Here is an 18156-nt window from a genome sequence, read left to right on the forward strand (position 1 = left end):
GTTGATGAGGTCTTGTTAGTGAAAGCACTAAAAGAATCCCTGGCAATGACTAAACTTCCAGCTCCAGAGCCATTCACGTTTACAGGTGACCCACTCAAGTTCACTGAATGGTGCACCTGCTTTAAAGCTTTGATCGAAACAAACTGTACAAGCCCAGGACATCGGTTGTTCTATTTGAAAAGGTACATAAGTGGAGATGCACTTAGTGTACTAGAGGGAACATTTTATAGAAGTGATGAGGATGCATACACACAAGCTTGGGATGCCCTGAGCAAACGTTATGGACACCCCTTTGTAGTTCAAAGAGCGTTTAGAACAAAGCTAAATAACTGGCCAAAACTTGGACCCAAAGAATCACTGAAATTAAGGGAGTTTAGTGATTTCCTCATCTCTTGCAAAAATGCAATGCCTCATGTACATGGTTTTGGACGATTGTGAAGAAAACCAGAAATTGCTTCAGAAACTTCCTGACTGGATAACAACTCGCTGGAATAGGTATGTCACTAAAGCATTAGATGAAGAGAAGCCATACCCAAGCTTCACTGAGTTTTCAGACTTTGTGGCAGAGGAGGCAAGTATTGCATGTAATCCTGTTTCCTCTCTACTTGCTTTAAAACATGCAGATGAAAGGTCTGGCAAGGAGCAGAAACGTCTCAAGGCCAGTGCTCTGACACAAAATGTTAAACCCATTGCAAGGAGTGGATTGGAAAGAGAAAAATGCTCCAAACTAAGCCCTTCTGTCACTCAGGATAATAGACAAATAGAATGTGTCTGCTGTCAGCAAAATCATTTTATATACAAATGTGAAAGGTTTGCGGCAATGACTCTTGAGGAGAAGAAAAGGTTTGTCATCAACAACAAGATGTGCTTTGGTTGTCTCAGAGTCGGTCATGTTTCTAAAAACTGTAGAAAGCGAGCTACTTGCAACATCTGCAGGCAGAGTCACCCCTCTCCACTTCATGAAGAACGCTCTCAAGGAGGAAAGCTGGAAGCTTCACCTGATGAAAGGGCTTCCACTAGCTTATGCAGTGTGGAGATGGATAATGGTAATCACACTTCGATGATTGTTCCAGTATGGCTCTCTTGTGCTACAAAGGACAGCACAGAAATCTTAGCCTACGCATTGCTGGACACGCAGAGCAGTAATACATTTATCAATCAAGACATCTGTGATAAACTACAAGCAAACACAGAACCTGTGAAATTAAGGCTGTCCACAATGACTGATAGAGCTTCAATAGAGAATTGTCAGAGAGCAGTTGGACTAAGAGTGAGAGGTTATAGTCTGCAAGAATACATCGAGTTGCCACCCGTATACACTCGAGAAAACATTCCCTTGGAACTAGATAGCATTCCTACTTGTAAAAAGGCTCAGAAATGGATGCATCTGCTCAGTGTTGCAGACAAGATGCCAGATTTGTTAAATTATCCTGTAGGGCTTCTAATTGGCTTTGATTGTCCAAGGGCTCTGAAGCCAACCCAAGTGATATCAGGGAAGGATCACGAACCATACGCAGTCAAAACGGACTTAGGCTGGAGTATAGTGGGATCCATAACACCCCATACTTGCTCTAGAAATGTAGCGGGTCTCTGTCATCGCATTTCTGTGAAGGAACTCCCAGCAATCACACCTGCTGCTGTAATCAGGACGTTAGAAGCAGATTTTCGGGATACAGACTCGAGAGAAAAGACAATATCTAAGGAGGACATTCAATTTCTTCAACAGTTGGATGAAATGACTCAACACAACAAAGAAGGACATGTGGAAATGCCCTTACCTTTCAGAGAGCGTCCTCAATTACCGAACAATAGCAGCTTGCTACGGTTCGTTTGAAACATTTGAAAAGAAAACTGGAGAGAAATCCCAAGTACAGAGAAGACTACGTGAGATTTATGGATAGTGTCTTTAGAGATGGTGATGCCGAAGAAGCAGATGCCACACCAAAAGAAGGCAATGCATGATACATTCCGCACCATGGGGTGTACCATCCCAGGAAGCCAGAAAAAATAAGAGTGGTATTTGACTGCTCAGCCAAATTTCAAGGTACATCTCTAAATGACCACTTATTCACAGGTCCAGACTTAACAAATGCTCTAACTGGAGTTTTGTGCAGATTTCGTGAGCATCAGATTGCGATTGCTTGTGATGTGGAGAAGATGTTCCACCGCTTTCACGTCAGTCCAGATGATCGTGATTTCCTGAGATTCCTATGGTGGGAAGAAGGGAACACCGAAAGGGAACCCAAGGAATACCGCATGCGAGTGCATATTTTTGGAGCTGCATCCTCTCCGAGTTGTGCGAACTAAGGCATGAAATATCTTGCCAGCAAATATGAAAAGGACTACCCACTGGCAGCGAGCTTCATTCGCAAAAATTTCTACGTGGATGATGGACTTGTCAGCGTTGATTCCATCGAGAAGGCCAACAAGTTGGTTAGTGAAGCGCAAGAAGCCTTGGCTAAGGGAAAACTGCGTTTACACAAGTTTGTGTCCAATCGCAGAGAAGTCTTGAGTGCAATTCCAGAGAGCGAAAGTGCCAGTGTAGTGAAGGATGTCGATCTAAACTACAATGAGTTTCCAATTCAGAGTGTACTGGGAGTAAAGTGGAACATAGAGACTGATACATTCTCATTCAAAGTTGACCTTAATGAAAAGGCTGCCACTCGGCGAGGAATTCTGTCAGTTGTTGCAAGTGTGTACGACCCATTAGGTTTTCTTGCTCCCTATATCTTGAATGGGAAGAGAGTGCTCCAGGAGATGTGCAAACGAGGGGTAGGATGGGATGAACCTCTTCCCTCTGATCTGAAGCCAAAGGGGGATACATGGATCCATGACTTGGAGAATCTCCAAAGGGTTAAAATACCAAGATGTTTAATTCCTGGAAATATAGGCAAAATTCAGAAAATAGAGCTGCATCATTTTTCAGATGCTAGCTGTGAGGGTTATGGGCAGTGTTCATACATCAGGATTGTTGCTGATGAACAAGTACATTGTGCACTGGTCATGGGTAAGGCCAGAGTAGCCCCTATGAAGGTTTTCAGCATACCACGCCTTGAGCTGACCGCAGCCACAGTTTCTGCGGCAGTAAGTCATGTTCTTAGGGAAGAGCTTGATCTGAAGGTAAATGAGGAGTTTTTCTGGACTGATTCCCAGGTAGTGCTAGGGTATATCAAGAACGAAGCCCGGCGCTTTCATGTCTTTGTAGCTAATCGTGTACAGAAGATAAGAAACTCTACAGATCCAAGACAATGGTTCTACGTGGAAACAGGTCAAAATCCTGCAGACTGTGCGTCTAGGGGTCTCAAGGTGGCAGACCTGATGGACTCAAGCTGGTTGATAGGTCCCAAGATCTCATGGGAACGAGAGATAAGCACTCATGAAAAATCCCCAGTGCTTCTTGTAGGTGACCCTGAGGTAAAGGTCCTAAAAACAGATGCCTGTGTAAGAGGTAGCTTTCTTGAAAGACTCGCAAGATTCTCAGATTGGAATACAGCCCTCCATACTATTGCTAGGATCAAACGACTGGGAAACAAAGAGAAGTCAGGGTTCATTAGTGTAGAGGAGAAACAGAAAGCAGCTCTTGTGCTCATCAAGGCAGCACAAAGAGAAGCCTTTGAAGAAGAACTGAAATTGCTTAGTCAAAACCCTGCTAAGCTGCCAAAGAATAACAAGTTATACCAACTTGATCCCATCCTCCAGGATGAACTGCTTAGGGTTGGAGGAAGATTAAGAAAGTCTAACGCAGCGTTTGAGTTGAAACATCCAGTAATTCTTCCTAAGGAAGGCATTGTCACACAACTAATACTTGACCATTGTCACAAGAAAACTCAACATCAGGGCCGAGGTCAAACCTTGAATGAGCTCAGAGCCAATGGATATTGGGTATTAGGTGCAAGCAATGTAGTGGCTAAGAACATCAAAAATTGTGTTACTTGCAGAAAGCTGCGTAGATCAGTCGAAGAACAAAGTATGGCTGACCTTCCAGCTGACCGAGTGGAACCCTCACCTCCATTCTCGTATTCTGGTATCGACTGTTTCGGCCCCTTATACACAAAACAAGGTCGGAAGGAATTCAAGAGGTTTGGATTGATGTTTACGTGCATGAGCTCCAGGGCTGTACATTTAGAGATGCTAGAAGATCTTTCCACCGATGCATTCCTGAATGCCTTGAGATGTTTCATAGCAATCAGAGGAGCCGTGCGACAGATCAGATCCGACCAAGGCACGAATTTCGTGGGGGCTAAGAATGAGCTGGAGAAAGGTTTGAAGGATCTGGACCAAGAGAGGATCTCTACCTATCTTGCAAGCAAACAATGTGACTTCCTTATGAATGTTCCTGAAGCAAGCCACATGGGAGGTGTGTGGGAATGCCAAATAAGGACTGTTAGGAGTGTGATGAACGCTGTTCTGGCACAAGCTAAAGGAAGACTGGATGACACTTCATTAAGGACATTTTTCTATGAGGCAATGTCTATTGTAAATAGTCGTCCGCTTACCACTAACACAATAAATGACCCAAAGAGTGTTGAGCCTTTGACGCCTAATCATCTGCTCACGATGAAGACCTCAGTGCCTCTTCCTCCTCCTGGCAAATTTGTCCGTGAAGATTTGTACGCTAGGAAAAGATGGAGGAGAGTGCAGTACTTGTCGGAACAGTTTTGGAGCAGATGGCGCAAAGAATACCTGGCCAACGTAAGCCTCAGACAGCAATGGCACACGCCTAGAAGAAATGTTCATGTTGGAGATATAGTAATTCTCAAAGAGGACAATGTTCCCAGAAATGAATGGAGGCTAGCTAGAGTCGTTGAGACAAGTGTAGACGATGATGGGTTAGTGCGAAAGGTTAAACTCCAAATGGGACAAAGTAAGTTAGGAAAAAAGGGTGAGCGATTGACACACACATCCCTTTTGGAGCGTCCAATCCAAAAAATAGTAGTAATAGTTGAAAACAACTCTTAAACTGTGAGTGAAACCTCAAAATGGGATTAGACGAATTAGTTTTGACATCTAAAATAGTTTAATTCAAATAAGGGTTAAATATCACTGGTTGTGAAAGTATTGAAAGATGAATGAAAGTTAAGTAACAGCTAATAAGAAAATTGCAGGATTCATTTAATTTGATCAAAATATTACTGACATAAATCCTTGTAATTTTGGTGGCAGTGTAGCTGTCGCAGATAGTGTATTTTCTTTCTGAATATTCATCATCTTTCGAAAGTTTTTGTTTTGTTTGTTTTATAAATGTTGTGGAATACTTATTTGGGAATTGTTTTTGATTTCCATTATAGTTTGCAATAGTGACACCTACTGGAGAAAATGAGTGACATAAGACGTACTGGTCATGTGATTTGATTTTTTGCGTGAACACAGAGAAGAAACTGAGAGACATGTGTCGCACACGAATTGAGAGGTGTAAAATTGAGAAGAGTGTTTGATCAGAAAATGTCTACTAATGTCTCCTGAATCCTGATTGGAAGGCACACGGTATGTTTGCATATATCTTGGTTATCGTTTATTTATAATTTAAGGTACTGTGTGTGTATTGATTTCAATTTAATAAGCTTTATATTGAACGACGTCATAGCAAAATCACTTCATCACGAATTTGATTGTAATTTTGGTTTATTTTCAGTTTTTTCACGGTGTCCATTTGATGTTTGTGATGTTGATTGTCCTGATTCTTAAGAAGAAGAAATTAAATATAGAAGACATCGAAGGCATCAGTTGAAGCGTGATTTTTCTGGTCTGGAGAAAACATTCAGGAGCCGTTATACTGCCTATTTCTCTTATTGAATAATTAACAAGTTTTGTTGTAAATTGAAAATATTCACTATACCCGCACAAACGTGCACTATTTTCAATCTTTTTTTATTCGTAATGTCTTTTATTTTCACAGATATGTTATCAAAGCCCTTCAAATTAGAATAAACATGGTGATTGTTAATGCTGAATTTGTATGTTCATGCATTAACCGCCACGATCTGCTTGAATCAGGCAATATGTGTAGACTATGATGTTTACGATAATTCGGTAACACTTTACAATTAGATAAAAAAAGTTTGTAGACAAACTTTAAGTTCTCTTGAAAAAGCCTAACTAGAAAGTTTGAAGTATTTTTAAAAGCTTGTTTGAAGGTTTTCAGTTGGAAAGTTTTAGTTTAGTAAGACAAACTTTAGGCTATTAAGGAAATGTTATTTTGCCAAAAGAAGAACTTTTATTTTAAGTAAATGTTATTTTTAAATCAGCCTACTTCAGTTTGATATTTAACCATATTATCATGCTTATCAGTAACACTTATAATTTGAATAATTGTAATGCGATGATCAGATATCTAAATCAGAGAATATCATATGTTTGGGCGGTTGACGGGTGGATTATTTATTTTTAAAAGTGGATTCGGGGGACTCTAAGTGCACCAGATTAATGAATTTATCTTTAAAATGTACAAAATTTTCTTTTTCCCCCGGACCCCCCTAGAAGTACCGAGATCCACCTACAAAAATACTGTGGGAAACACAGTAGGCTAAATGATGGTCTACGAAAAATGTAAATGTTATTATCTAATTAAAATACATGATCAGGATTTTACCACCTCTGTCTCGTTTTAAGCCAGGAAAATATAAAGTACTGAACATCTGCATTTCTTTCTTTCTGTTTTTTTGCTTTAAAAATAAATAGCATATTAAGCCAATTAACCTGTCAACAAAAGTCTGAAAAAAATGGAATTACACTTGACAATCTGTCCCCCTCACTTTTGAAATGATGGCTACGCCCCTGCGTTAGAGTGTGCATCGATCTGCACTTCGGATTCTGACCGCAAATGGTAGACCATGCGGGTACCTTTGGAACACTCATTTCAACATACTACGATTTGGGACGTACTAATTCTATTTTCGAATTCTATTTAGGACGGATAGTATGCGAATTGGGACTGGGCCAAGGATTTTAACTATGGCGTTATTTTCCTGTCAAATGTCGAGAGTTCATTATTGTAGCGCGAAGGTACATTAATATAATGCGCGAGCGCGAATCTCTCTGCTCGCGCGCGGAATATAATGTGCCGAGCGCTAATCTCTCGCGCTCTCAGATACACTCTGCTCTTGAAAGAATTTTCTCTGGGCTAGCTCAGAGAATATGCCTGCACTTAAAACGTGTTCAGTGCAATCGCGAATCTCTCCTCTTTGCTTAAAAATATGGGGGACCAAACCGGCAGAAATTAAAAATGAATAAATAAATGAATATGCGAATAAATGTAAAAAATAAATAAATAAATGACTATTTATACTTTTATTTCCTTATTTATGTATAATTATATATTTTTCCACATTTATTTTTTCATTTATTAATTTTTTTATTTATGCATTTGTTTATTTTTAATTTTATTTATTTTCACATGTGTGTATATATGCATTTATGTCTACATTTATTTATTTATACATTTATTTATTTATAATTTTATTTATGCATTTATTTATTTATACATTTATTTATACATTTATTGCTCTGTATGCTAATGAGGGGGGCGTGTTTTACCTAAGACATAGCAATCGATCTCAGAGTGGCAGTGCTGAAGCATTGAGGCCGCAGTGACACCTTGTGGTGTGACCAAACAATACGCAAGAGGTTTGTGGACGAGAATTTACAGGTCACGCTGGAAATAAATAAGGGGCAATATGGCCAAAATCTTATATCACGGTTTATGTCCTTTAATATGCCCTAACTGTATGTAGCTATATAGGTTTACCATACATAGGCCTACTCTTATAATTATACATAAATAAGGAAATAAACGTATAAATAGTCATTTATTTATATATTTTTACATTTATTCACATATTTATTTGTTTATTTATTCATTTTTAATTTCTGCAGGTTTGGTCCTCCATATATTATAGGCTATATGCATCATCATGTAGCCTATAGGTTCTTAAGTTTAACTGATCAATTCAGTTAATAAGGCACTACTCTAGGGCTGTTACCAGTAAAATAAAATCAGTTTCAACAAAATCCATCTTCGCATTGCAGATGTGGGAAGTGCAGACGCTGACTTTGAATGGCATTAGATATTATTTACACAGACTGTTAATGCAGAGGAACCATGGATGCATTCACACTGCAATTACAGTTGCATAAATAATGTTATGAGATAAATTTTTGAATATAATATTTTTAATATTGAAATACTTGATTTTCTCCTTCAGTGATTCTGCTTGTTAACATCAGGTGTCTTCAATATTGACCAATCATCACTCAATTAATCACATCAGCAGAGGTCAAAATCTTGACATCAAATTGACATCGACACTTTGACGTCACTAAGACTTTCATTTTTGACTATTTCGTGACGTCATTTTGACATAATGTTTGATGTCATATTGATGTTAAATTGACATGCCCACTGGGTAGCTACACACAGTTAGGGCATATTAAAGGACATAAACCGTGTTATAAGATTTTGGTTATGTTGCCCATCTCTATGTCATTTATTTCCTGGGTGACCTGTAAAGTCACGTCCACAAACCTCTTGCGTTTTGTTTGGTCACACCACAAGGTGTCACTGTGGCCTCAATGCTTCAGCGCTGCCACTCTGAGATCGATTGCTATGTCTTAGGTAAAACATGCCCCCTCATTAGCATACAGAGCAATAAATGTATAAATAAATAAATGTATATATAAATAAATGCATACATAAATAAATGTATAAATAAATAAATGTATAGATAAATAAATGTAGACATAAATACATATATACATAAATAAATGTGAAAATAAATTAAATTGAAAATAAATAAATGCATACATAAATAAATGTGGAAAAAAATAGATTTATACATAAATAAGGAAATAAAAGTATAAATAGTCATTTATTTATTTATTTTTACATTTATTCGCAAATTTATTTGTTTATTTAATCACCTATTTATTCATTTTTAATTTCTGCCGGTTTGGTCCTCCATATACTTTAAGCGAAGAGAAGATATTCGCGATTGCACTGAACACGTTTTAAGTGCAGGCATATTCTCTGAGCGAGCCCAGAGAAAATTCTTACTAGAGCAGAGTGTATCTGAGAGCACACGCCCAGTTCCCGCGCGCGAGCAGAGAGATTCGCACTCGCACATTATATTAATGTACTTTCGCGCTACAATAATGCTTTCTCGACATTTGACAGGAAAATAACTATGGCGTAATTTTCCTGACTAATGTCGAGAGCGCATTATTGTAGTGCGAAAAAAAATAAAAGTGCCACTCGTCAAAGCATCAGCACCCCCTGGTGGGGGGCTGTGGACTAACATAATATTGTACTTAAAGGGGCATTCGGCAACCCTAGCTATTTCTTCGCTGATTTTCACTTTTGTTGTCGCACGTTCTCTCAGCGAGCTCCCCCTACAGCTGTGAGGCGTATATTTCACAACAATGTCGTAAAAAAAACCCCACTTGCGCACCCTTCTCCCCTTTCTACTGCTGCTCATGTGCATTTGTTGTTATCGGAGCCGGCCAACTTTATCGTGTGGAGCTATGTCTACCGAGGTGGGTAATACATCGTACACATTGAGGGCGGCGTGTGTGTTTATGTCGAATTGCCATAAAGCAGTTTGTGTTTCTCGCTCGTTCTCGCTTCTCACGAGACTTCCTTTTTCTAATATACCGGGACGTTAGTCCCCATTGTTGCAAGGTTGGTTTTCCGCCTAGGAACGCTGGGGAGAGGAGGGAAAGTCACCATTCTCACCAGAACAGGTTAATAAACCATCCAAATGATTTCTAAACGGATCTATTAAGCTGAAATAGTTGCCGAATGCCCCTTTAAAAAAAGTGAAATAATTTTTTTTTTATATATTACACATATTAAAATAGACATAACATACTGTGTTTGACATGGGATTAAAATGATGGGCATTGTATAAGATATAAACTAATGATTAATTATTTTTAATATTCCTTTGTTCCGATCAGAGCATGTGAGCGGAGAACGCATTTCTGAATATTCCTCTGCTCGCTCATTCCGCTCAGTGTCGCTCGCTCAACCCAGAATGTCCTGCTGGTTCGAAAATATATGAAATAAGGGCTGCCTCCGACTAAAGTTTTTTTCTAGTCGACTATTAGTTGTTCATTTAAGCCATTAGTGGACTAATCGCCCCTTTATATTGATTTAATTACTTAAATAGGCTATACAGGATAATGAGCGTTATATTGCCGCACTCAAGCGCACGAGCGTCCGCATAAAGCTTGCCACAAAGAACCGGCAAATGTAATGATTATGAATGTGTAAAAAATATCAAGGAGACATTTAATTGTTTATTAATAAACTGGTGTTTTCTGTGCCACTGCAAAGATGAAGTTGACGATGCGGACTTGCCATGAACGAATAAAGATATAAAGGCATAAAAAGAAAAATTTCCTCCCGTTTGGCGTGCCCCACCTGTCACGTCTCTATTCCCCACCAGTGGGGCGCGCCCCACATTTGAGAACCGCTGGTGTAGGGGGACACAGATAGTCTAGTCATGCCGTTTGTCACAGAAACAACGCGAAAAGTGTTAAAGATTAGCCTAGGCAATATAAGCTAATGGTTATGCCAGCATCTCCAGTTCTATGCAAGTCTTATGGTTACTTTGACCTAATCTCTGCGCATCAACAATAATACAAAACATTTCCTCATTAAAGGTCCCATATTGTCAAAACTGAAATTTCCTGGCTTTTTTCATGATAACAGAGCTCTAGGGGCTATGAAACTACCATATAAGTTTCAAAACAGTCGATCCACAGACAAATGCACACAGCCTGCATAAAGTAGCTGTGCCTTTTCACGAGCCGTTGTGACTTCTGTATAAATGTGATGTCAGAAATACTCAGTCACCACCTTCAGTCGCCACCCCCAACAATGGTGGGTCACTCAGAAAACAACAGGCCAATCAGAAGAGAGGCTCATGAATATTAAGTAGACAGGCCAAAATTGAAATGTTCTTGACAGAGCTCCTGAGAAAGGAGCTGTAAAAATACATTGAGATGGTTTTTGGTACTTATACCGCAAATATATATTCTTAAGGACATCAAAACCTAAAATAAAACTTCAGAAAGTTGTACAATATGGGACCTTTAAGTTAAAATTTCGATCTGACGAAGAGCTTTATTAACGTTAATAGCCACTAGGTGGCGAAATGAGTGGTGCTTACGTGCTGGCTCCTCCTTGCTGGAGCGTTCAAACGAGGAGCTGCTCAGCGTAAGCTCCACTCATTTGCTGTGCAGTGAGCACCAAATGGTTCTGCCTGGCCGAACACCCTTCATATGAGCTCCACAACCTTGGGGTGAAGTCTCCATTCCCCGAGCCTCAGCCCCTGCCACAACAGGATGTCTGCTCCCATATCCTTTTTTGTAAAAATGAAGTACCTGCTAGAACCTAGACAACCTCATGCTTTGTTACTGGTCTCTAGTTTTACCCTAAGCAAATACTGTGAAGTGATATTTGGATGAGAGAAAGAGATGTCTGATTAACACACATACAGAAGCCTTCAATGTCTGACAGATAACAATTTGTAAATTTCTAAATCGTGACAAATGGCACCCAAGAGTAATGTGAAATCACTAGTAATTTCGCAATCAAAATAAGGCCAGCACTTAGTCAGATGCTTGTCAGCTGTTTTCAAAGAGGATCAGTGCTATTTTTCCAGTTTATATGGCAATTGTCCAAATAATAATAGGAAGATCCGCTGACAAATACATAACCGCATCTCATACCGGCACACCATTTCCCAAGCTTTCCTTCCCATCTCAAATGTGTTCTGTATGAAAAATGGGAAAGTCATGAGGTTGTTTTTATGCAAAGTAAATTATGTACCACATATTTGGGCATATTATTGTTGGACAAACATTTTTTCCCCCTCATGTGTCCTGTGATAGAATATGGGAGGAAAGACACAAGGTGACTATGAATCAAACAATGACTAAATAATAAAATTCCACAGTGATAGCAGGATTTCCATTTAGGCCAGCTTTGCTGACAAGACTCCTAGTCTCCTGGGGCATGTAGTGCTGCCTTTTTGCCCTCAACTTGCTGTTGACCTCTACAAGGGCGAGAATTCAGCTGATTATTGAAATGATGCTGGCCTTGAGCATGTTCAAATAAGTGCAAGAAACAACAAATGTAAGAAATAAATAACTTTGATTATTTAAATTAAATGACTTTCATTCTGTCCTATCAAAATACAATGCCAAAGTTGAAAAAGTATCGGTATCCCTCAAGGTCTCACATCAGACGAGAAAGGAAATGATTAAAGGAAACATGGCATTAAGTCTGTTTAATCACATTTAACTGACTTTGTTTGCAAATGAGCTAACCTGCATAACTGGAGGCACAACACCTTGACCTGATCAATTGCTTTAATGGTTTTATTATTATTATTGTCATTAATATTATCAATATATATTATTTTATCAATATTAATAATACACTTTATTCTCCAAGAGCTGTAGGATGTCTTTCGAAAGAGTAGGGGTGTAACCCCGACATCCTGGCCAAATTTGCCCAGTGGCCTCTGTCCATCATGGCCTCCTAATCATCCCCATATATATATATATATATATATTGCCTTCATCACTCTGTCGCCTCTCCACCAATAAGCTGGAGGCTGCCATCACATCATCCAGGTGGATGCTGCACATAGGTGGTGGTTGAGGAGATTCCCCCTTCTATGTAAAGGGGGACATTCCTTCCTCGTCGCCGTGTTTTGGCCAAGTTGAAACCCGCCTCATCAAAAAAGATGAAAATGTTGGGTGTTTGCCTCCCTTCAATCTCCATGAATCTCTAAAATAAATCCACAGGGCACCATAAGCTGTTACAGTAGTAATGTCACAGAGCCATCCACGTCATCACTCCCGCCCACTGCACCCGATCATTACACCAGATCACAGTCACCTGAGTTCTAATTACCGGCACCTGCACATCATGATTACATTCACTACTTCAGTCAGAGTCTCCTGCACCTCAGTGTCTGGTCTCGTCTCTTGACGCTACAGACTCATCTTACCTGATATCCACCCTGAAGATAGTTACCTGTTGTCCTGAGGTTCCTTCGTTCATCGTCCTGTGTTTCAGAGTCATCGAGTTCGTCTGTATTCTGCCGAGACATTGTTTCACTGTCAGTTAAGTGTTCACCATATCTGCTTATCATCGCACTCAAGTTATCCTGCATCGTTCACTCTGCAATTCAATAAACTTATTTGCTTACATCTACACCTTGTCTGCCTTTCTATGGATGTGACAAGTAAACATTACCTAAAAAGTTGTCTTTGTGTGTGTTTGGTTTTGTTCAAAATCAGATCTGTATTTTATTGTGATCTTACCTGGACATATTGGTTCCTGAGTTGCTTGACATGTTCAGAGTTCCTCTCAAAGGCACAGTGTACAACTGTTTCATCCTTACCTGATGTTTTTTCAGAAATAGTTGGTATGCTTACACTGAATATTTGCAAAAGTAATGTTGTCTGCCAAGACTCTGTCTCGAATCTCAGTGAGTTTTATGCCATTGTTTCTGATGACCATATCAACAATGGCAGTTTCCTGCACATCAGTGAGCACCCTTCCTCTCCCACCTGTGTGAGGTAATCGTTGAGTCCTAAGCAGAAATGCAAAAACAATTACACACAAGTCTATTTACTTCTGTAATGTGCAACTCAGTCAAATGCCCTTGCAGAATACATGTTACCTGTTGGTTTGCCGGAAAACTCTAACAATAGATGCCACTGTTGAGCATTGCAGATTTGGCTGCACTCTCTGACGAGCCTAACTCATTGAGAGACCATGATTTACTACATGATCAATTACAGTAGCTCTGATCTCATCTGAGACTACAGCTCTTGATCTTCCTCTTATTCTTCTTCCACCACGCATACGTATTCCTCGCCCCCTCCCAGCCACTCTTCTTCCTCTTTCAGCCACTTCTCTATTTCTGGCTGGGTCCATGTTTACGTCACAATGCAAAACTATTCAGCAGTTGTCTCCTTTTGTAATGAAATTTAAAGAGTAACAACTGTGTAGATGTTCATCTACAATGAGAATCAGCTCATTTGGACTGGACTGTTTGGTCCAATTGTTTTTATAGCATTTAATTTTAAGATTTAAAATATATTTCATTCAAATATTACTGTAGAATTGTAGCAAATTGTTGTCTTATTCAGTTTTGTATTATGTTATTGTTTTGAACACAAGTTTAACAGTTTTGAAAACAGTATGTAAGCATGTGCAAATTGGCCTGTAAGTACACAGAGTTTTGGTGGTGGTTGTTGTGTCGAAGTGAGAAAAGAATTAATGTAATTTGAAAGATGTAGTCATTGAATGCATTTTGTGCCAAAGCAATGATAAATGATCCACAGTTTAGCCCACATATACTTCTGTTGTGCTCACTGTGTGAAGAGTTTTGAAAAAGTGACCTAAGCATTGAGAAATCTGTCCTAGCAACTGTAAAAAAAAACTGTAAACTAATTTTGGTGTGTTTTTCTGGGTTAATAATCCTGATAATTCTGTTAATAATTAATAATTCTGGGTTGATAAGACATCCCTAATGTAATGTAATATAATTTAATGTACATGAAATATTCATTTGTGGAATAGAATGGATGTCACAGGGCAATTTCAAATGAATGTGCCAATAATTTGCAGCTCAACCTTATTTATCTAAAGCAAGGCTCTTTGTAATTAATTGCTAGTTTTTTTTTTTTTTTACATTTAATGTTTTTTGTAATCACCACAACAATAAATGTCTTTGTAGAAAATGTTATACTATAGTGAAAAAAATTTAATTGTCTGGCAACTTGAAAAAATTTCTTTTATTTGGGTCTTAAAAAAATTAAGCTTTAGACTTTATTGTCATTGTACATAGTACAACGGAATTCTGTCTGGTTAATCTCAGTTAAAGACCTAAACTAAAACAAACAACAATAAACAGCTACAAACAGCAGCAATTGTGTGTGTGTGTGTGTGTGTGTGTGTGTGTGTGTGTGTGTGTGTGTGTGTGTGTGTGTGTGTGTGTGTGTGTGTGTGTGTGTGTGTGTGTGTGTGTGTGTGTGTGTGTGTGTGTGTGTGTGTGTGTGTGTGTGTGTGTGTGTGTGTGTGTGTGTGTGTGTGTGTGTGTGTGTGTGTGTGTGTGTCGAGGTTGTAATGGAGGTCACAGCTCTAAGAAAGAAGCTGTTTCTCAGTCTGTTCATTTGTGTTTTTCATAGCCCTGTAACTCCGGTCTGTACATTTTATTATCTATAAGCGTTTCACTGATTTTTACTGTCAGTACACCATAGTTATACAAATGAAGTAAAAAAAAAAATGTATTTCCATTCAAATGGATGGAAACCTATAGAAAAGGATTGAGCTTAAAAGATTCATTATCCTGTGGGTTCCTCTAGTGGGCAACATATCACAGCTTGGACCCCTAATTATAAGATTGTCATTATGGATCCAGTTTAAAAAAAATAGTATAACTACAGTACATTACAGTACAGTATAAATTGCATGACATATAAGCGTAATATAAGGTCAGATGTAATAGTTCAATATACAGTATATGGCAGTTTTATTCTATAGCATATTATTATTATTATAAATAATATTCTTCATAAGAATCATGTAAACTAAATATTATCACTTATAAAGTATCATATTTTCATAGCTAAATAGCGTTATCGCCAGCTATTTATGTCTGTTTTGGTGGCCAACTACTTTAGCTGTCAACATAATGTTATAATGATTAAATACAACCAAAAACAACCGACTTACCCGTGAAAGGTAATTCCCCAAGATCTGGTTTGGATCGTACGACGGTTTGTAAAACCTCAAAATAGTCAGGCACCTTTTTTCAGTCCACTTATGAGAGTTACGGCAAGTTGCCAGGACAAATATGGTGGCGTCGTAATGGACAATGGGGCGTCTATTTATTATGTCTACGGTTCTATACACTACATAACCCTAGCAACCACTCTTAGCAACGTAAACATATGTTCTCATTGATATTGTTCATTGAAGCTAGGTTAGAGTAGTCTATTGTGAGAGATCAGTGTAGCGGCATTTAGTATTTTCCTTCAGGTCCTATATTCGTAATAAAAAATCTGTTTGAATGTCCGCTGCGATATTTTGTCATTTTAACAGTTAAGGGGTTTCCCCTAGTGATGGCAATTTCAAAACACTGCTTTATGAAGCTTCGAACCCTTTACGAATCTTTTGTTATGAATCAATGGTTCGGAGCGTATCAAACTGCCAGGGTCACTTGATTTCAGTAAACGGATTTCATTGCGTTATAACCAGAGCCGTTAAATATTTTTTTCAACGGCTCTGGTCATAACAATTTCGAAACTGTCATGGCAGACTGACGGAAGCAAGTGCAGTTTAACTTTTTATTGAAAGGTGATAACAGAGGGTGTTTTCAACACAGACGAACAGGCAAATGGCGCAGGAACTCCGATGGTCAGATGGTAATGGTGTAGAAACAGCGGTGCGGTGATGAGTGTCCAACAAAGAGATAATGTCCAGATAATCCACAGAATGAGAACCGGAACAAGGAAGACAAGGAACTGGAACGCGACAGGAACACAGACACCGGGGAAACCACATACAACGATCTGACAGGGAAGATGAGAAAATGGTGACTATAAATACACATGATCTGACAAGCTGCAGCTGGTGATGGGATAATGAGTGGATGGGTGATGAGCGCTGAAATTGGAACGCCCATCTAATCAGCGCGTCCACATATAACAACAAAAACACGAGACAAGAAGAAGACGTAGAATTTACCAACTGTGACAGTAACCCCTTCTCTATGAACGCCTCCTGGCGTTCCCAGACTCCCTTACCTGCCGATTGTAATCATCGATAAGGGAGTGATCCAGGATGTCTCTAGCCGGTACCCAACTTCTCTCCTCCGGACCGTAACTTTCCCAGTCCACCAAGTATTGGAATCCGCGTCCCCTCCGTCTCGAGTCCAGAACACGATTGACCGAATAAGTAGGTTCCCCGTCTACGAGACGCGGTGGGGGGGGAACCGGGACTGGCGGATTAATGTGAGAAAAAAATACGGGCTTAATTTTGGAAACATGAAATACGGGATGAATCCTCCTGTACACTGGAGGAAGGTTGAGACGGACTGTCACTGGATTAATGATTTTAGTGACAGAAAACGGGCCAATGAATTTAGGTGCGAGCTTATTCGAAACGGAGTGGAGAGGAATGTCCTTGGTAGAAAGCCACACTTTGGAACCGACGAAGTACACGGGAGGCCTCCGCTGGTGGCGGTCGGCTTTGGCCTTGGTGCGCGCCCCCACTTGGAGTAAAGTCTCACGGGCTCTAGTCCAAGTGCGGCGACACCTCTGGACGAAGGCGTGGGCGGAGGGGACCGCAACTTCGGATTCCAGACTAGGAAAAATAGGTGGCTGGTAACCTACACTACACTCAAACGGTGATAGGCCCGTGGATGACACTGGCAACGTGTTGTGGGCGTACTCCACCATAGACAGTTGCTGACTCCAAGAGGAAGGATTCTTGGACACTAAACATCGCAATATTCGCTCCAAATCCTGGTTGGCCCGCTCAGTTTGACCATTGCTCTGGGGATGAAACCCAGAGGACAGACTGACAGTCGCACCCAGCAATTTACAAAATTCTCGCCAAAATTTGGACACAAATTGGGGTCCTCTGTCAGAAACCACGTCTGTCGGGAGGCCATGAAGCCGAAAGACGTGGTTAATGACAATCAACGCTGTCTCCTTGGCTGAGGGTAATTTGGGCAAGGGAATGAAATGGGCCGCCTTCGAGAACCAGTCCACCACGGTCAAAACTACCGTGTGACCCTGGGAGGGTGGGAGGGTGGTAATAAAATCTAGCGCGATATGGGACCAGGGTCTCGAAGGCACCGGCAGCAAGTGGAATAGCCCATCTGGGCGTTGATTGGAGGTCTTACCTGTGGCGCAAACTGAGCAGGCCAATACAAAATTGTGAACATCACGAGCCATGAGAGGCCACCAGAATCGTTGCTTGACTAAAAATTTAGTTCGATTAACTCGAGGATGACAAGCCACATTGGAACAGTGTCCCCACTGAATAACGCTGGACCGTAAACCCTCCAGCACAAATAAGCGATTCGGTGGACAACGAGTCGGGGGCGTTACCCCTTCTAAGGCCTT

This window comes from Siphateles boraxobius, unplaced genomic scaffold (genome assembly GCF_051911475.1).
Source record: "Siphateles boraxobius isolate OS27281-9 unplaced genomic scaffold, OSU_SipBor_1 130, whole genome shotgun sequence".
In the NCBI taxonomy this organism is placed as follows: Eukaryota; Metazoa; Chordata; class Actinopteri; order Cypriniformes; family Leuciscidae; genus Siphateles; species Siphateles boraxobius.